This window comes from Capsicum annuum, chromosome 11 (genome assembly GCF_002878395.1).
Source record: "Capsicum annuum cultivar UCD-10X-F1 chromosome 11, UCD10Xv1.1, whole genome shotgun sequence".
Taxonomy (NCBI): domain Eukaryota; kingdom Viridiplantae; phylum Streptophyta; class Magnoliopsida; order Solanales; family Solanaceae; genus Capsicum; species Capsicum annuum.
In genome coordinates this window covers 225,089,118-225,094,386 of record NC_061121.1, presented here as the reverse complement: position 1 = coordinate 225,094,386, position 5,269 = coordinate 225,089,118, and positions in this window count along the sequence as shown.

The window sequence follows — 5,269 nt, the reverse complement described above, 5'->3', positions numbered from 1 at the left end:
AAACATGAAAGACTTATGACGATTGAAGGAACCTGAATACACTTAATGAAGTAGTCCTTCCATACGCCATTTAATTTTTGTTACTTCAATTCCTCATCCAGCAGAAAAGACGTAGACAAGAGAAGTGATGGAAGCTCTTCTATTGCCAATCCCGTACCTTACCATCGTATTATACCAAATTGTCAACCAAGAATATGTATTTGTAAATTTGATACAGAACTGTAAAAAAAATAATAAACTTTATATTACATTTAAATTTAGAATAATTAATTTGTGAACTTACTTTTCATGTGTTGCTTGTAAATGTCTTCTTTTATCCAATCCTCAAAAACTTTTATCTGTTCATTTGGAGAATCCCCACAAATATCTTAACCTTCAAATGGTTATTTTTTTCGCTCTGTAGAAATCAATTTTTTCTTTTCTTTGGAATTTGATTCAAAATGCCTAAAAAAGAAGAACGGTATATCTTAGATGGTTTTCGATTGCACTGTGCAGATGTCTTTTTTTCTTCAGACATGATCTTTTTTAGTGTAGAATAGGCAAACAAAATTACTATGTCACTAATAAAATACTCATCCAAAATTTTTGGTGGAGGCTTATAAACTGTCAAAGTCATATCATTTACTGAAACTGAAATAATAGTGTCAAGCGGTTACATTTCTTCAACAACGATATCATCCATTTTCTCAATACCACCATCCTGAATATGCTAAGAGACAGTTACAAAAAATTTATATTCAATCTTGAAATTGTAATTAATTAACTGTCCGTATTTTTATTTTAAGTGGATGAGATTATTTACTACTACATTACTAAAAATGTACAAGATACAAAATAATAAATACTTAAGTTAATAAGTTGTTAGACAAGATACATTAGATACATTATAATTAATAAGTTTAAGTTTTGTGCGCCGTCAGTGCACAAAATATTCTACACTATCAGTTAACTTAACTTGCAATTGCAGGTTATCCAATTATTTACATAAAAAAAAAAAAAAAAATTAGATAACCTGCAATAGCAAGTCAAGTTTACCTGATAGTATAGAATATTTTTTACACTAACAGTGCACAAAACTTAAATTCATAATTAATATGTATCTCATATTGAATAACATAAGACAGTTACAAACATATTTCATGTATGTCCTACTTAATATTTTTTCTTCTTAAACATGCAAAAAATGTCATGTTAATTAGAATAACACATTCAATGCTTGATTCAATATGTTTATAAATATAATGATAAATTAGCATCTCATCATATTTACTATATTTGATAGGTGATGGTGTTTGGTTGACTCTAGCCCCCTCCATTTCAACTGGTTTGTCCGAGTCTTTCTGTGGACCGTTAGCATTAGTATGTCCTGCAACATTAACAACATCATCTGAATGATTACCTCCTTGCCGACTCTATTTTTCAATATTTTCCTGAAAATTTTTGTTCAGTGAATAAGAATCTTCAATACAACATTGGTGAAATAATATGAGATACAAGATAATAAACACTTAAGTAAAGACGGTTAAAAGTGAGATACATAAATATTAAATTAGATACAAAATAGTGCATATGTATCTTGTATTGCTTATGAAATTACCATTTCAGAATGTGGACCTTCTTTTACAGGTGGTGATTCTTAGTTGACTTTGGTCAATTCTATTTCCAGTGGTTTTTTTGAGTCAAAGTGTGGACTGATGGAATTATTATGGCCTGTAACATCAGCTACATCATCTGAATGTTCTCCCTCTTTCGGGCTCTGTTTTGCATTGTCTTTTTGCAAAAAAATATGAGCAGCAAAGTTAAAGTCATTGTAGTCGTTAATATTTGTGTTATGCTCTAAAGTATGTTACCTTCTCCACATTCCCTTTCTTCGAATGCAAGGACTTCAAGACTTCAGGACTTCAGAGAATTTGTCATTCATAGCACGCTTCAAATCGTTAAATTTAAGATCCATCTAATAAACAAGCATAGATGATTAGTTAATATTCGTACAAACAGAAAACTAATGCGTCTTGAATATATCAATCCTTACATATGTCTTCACATGTCTTTATTTTCGACTTTAATGAATCTAAGTTTGCTTTAATCAAATGCTCCTTACTTTCTATGCAGGTAGCTTCATCATCATCTTTTCTCTTTTGTTCTGTAACTGATGTCGATACATGTATTTGTTTAACATGAAAATAACATGATATAGAAATATTTTGTGTATGACAATTGTAAAAAGATGTTGAGATGGAAATACCTGTAGTCTGTTTTCCTTTTGCATCCCGAATCTAACTTTGTTCGTTGCTGTTTGTGGTTCTTCCTACAACAACAGATTTTTTATTTTTCGACTAAAGTGCAGATGCTATACCAGATATATGTATCGACTCCCTCTTCAAAAATTATGGAGGTGTCGTATTGAAGTCTTCAAAACTGTCATATTCTGTGGCAACTTGGGGTATATTGACTTTGTAACTAATTTGGTCTCGATTATCAGTCGATGATGGCATCGAAGATACACCAGCATGATACGATGCAAAACTTATTAATGGCAAATTAAGTTGTTCCAATTCCTCCATAGTAGGAACAATGTTTGAATATGAACACTGTGTCACAAAATTTTAACCATTAAAAATGATTAGGATTAAAACTTGAAATAATTTATCGCAATGTATAAAAAATATATAATCACTATCGTACTTACTAAATATTCCGGTCATAAACTGATTATATTGAGGCTGGACTACAACAACCTTTCAGTTCAAAATACGGGGTATGTTATTACCCTCCTTCACAATAACTTTGGTTTCAATATTTGAACAGAGACACATATAAAATCATAAACAAAGAATCAGATATACAAGAAATTAAAAAACGTATCATGCATGTCTAAATATGTATCTCGGCCTAATATTTTCCAGATCTAAACATGCAAATACCTTTGAAAGATTATCTCTTGAAATAACTTCAACAACTCTTCTTCTTTTAGCAAGAAATTTAGCTCCAAAACTATTAGATCCTCTTTGCTTAGAAACATGAACTTCTTTTTTCTTATCCTTTTTGGCATGATTTTCCCATAATTTCTTCATAGTATGCGGATCGTTTCTATGCTTAGATCTATTTTCATCAAAACCATCAGATTCGTAGTCAAAACTACCAGGAACAATGTTTATAACTTCTTCATACTATTTGATTATGTCTAATTGAGAGATTCCAAGACTAAAAATGGCCCCGAATCTCTATTCATTACGTTAATTCAAATAATATATACTGAAAAAATGATAATCAATGACTTTGTTCAACAATATCACCGAAAAGTCACTTTGTAAAAACAATGTCAAATTATTGGTTTTTGAAAAAAAATCATCAGATAAGATTAGAAGAAATTGAATATACTTTTATGAGAAAAATTTACCTTAATTCAAAAGTTTGAATTAGAGGGAAAAATAGGATTGAAACTGCCGCTGAAATAATGGCGTATAATGAGGAGAAAACTGACCTTAATTTGGTAAAGTAAGAGCGTATGATGAGGGGGCTTAACTTGTATCTCAACTTTTAGTAAAAGTAGTAAATGTTGAGATATTTGTAATATTTTTAAAGTGGAGAAATTTTTAGTAGTTTTGTAACTTAAGTTGTTCTTTTAGGTAATTTATATTTTTTTTAATTCAAGTCATAGCCCATATACGGGCCATTTATTAGAATAAAAAATGGGTAAAAGGAGATGGTATGACCATTTAAAAAAAAATGACCCACATTTGAAAAGGTGGACATGCTGTAGCCAGTCGGCTAAAGTAATTCTCCTTTTTAGCTATTTAGCCCAATTGGGCATATGTAGTCTCTATACTTAATTGATACAATTTTATACTATATTGATACACTTTTTAAAAAAGAGAAAGAAAATTCTATGCAAGCACATGCAGTCCCTATACCCAATTGATACTCTTTTATACCACATTGATACACTTTTACACTACATTCATACACTTACAGTGTCTATATACTCAATTGATACTCTCTTATACTAGATTGATACATTTTTAGAATGCATGTAAAAACTATATAGAGTCGTATAAAATATGTATCTAAATAATAATTGTAATTAAAAATTGTATAGAATGTGTATAAAAATGCTATAATTATTATATAGAATATGTATATGTATAGAAACCGTATCGTTATTATATATAAATATATATCTTTAACAATTGTATTATATTAAAAGTATATGATATTATATTTTATTGTATAAACAAGTAAAACTAAACAAAACAATTAGTATGTTATTTTAATAATGTTGATGAATGCAAAATAATTTGGATATGTTTTAAAAGAATGTCATTTTTTTTATTTAATCAATATTTAAGGATATTATTTTACTTTTATCTTTATTAAATCTCTTTTTTTATTTTTTAAATTTCGTACTCAATCAAAATATGTTACATAAAACTGGAAGGACGAAATATTAGATAGCCGGTTAATATGGAAGGAGAAGTACCAATTCCAAATCCAAGTCAAAAAAGCACACACACATTTGATATTATTAACACATTCCTAAATGGAGTTGCAGTCTCACGATTGGACCAATTCCTAATCCTAGTAAAATTTGGAGTGTGCAATCAACGCATATAATATTGAAACAAAACCAAAAAAAAAAAAAACTCAAACTATAAATAAGGGTGCGGCCATCCCTTAATGGCTATTTATTGGATTTTTAAATTTAGATGCTAGTTTTGTGGAATTATTTTAGTTTTAGATGTTATTTTTATTCTTTCCCCTAAAAAATAACTAAGTCCTCACAAGTAAAAAAAATAGGCCCAAAGAATGGCCCATACCCAAAAAAAAAGCAAAGGAAAAAAGAAAAAGAAGTAGACAAAAAGATAATTGTTATAAATGTATTTACATTATAGTGAATGTCTATCAAGATCTACTTTGATATCTATTAGGATTTGAAGCATCCGTCTTTTACTCAGACTAGGAGTAAATTTTCCCTATAAATAGAGGGGTTTTGTTCATTGTATTTACAATCTTATGATCTCTCATCCCTCAAGAGAAGAAATAAGAATCACTCTCTCTATTCTCTGTATTCTAAGAATCACTCTCTCTATTCACTCTATTCTTCTTCTTTATTCTTTCTTGTTTTATAACACGTTATCAACACGAGACTCTGACAAACAAGGTGAGATTATAAATCTGAAGGATTTCAAGGTTAGTAATTCTTTATGTTATCTTTCTTTTGCTACTATTAATATAATTATTATTGAATTTGAGAAAAAATAATTGGTTT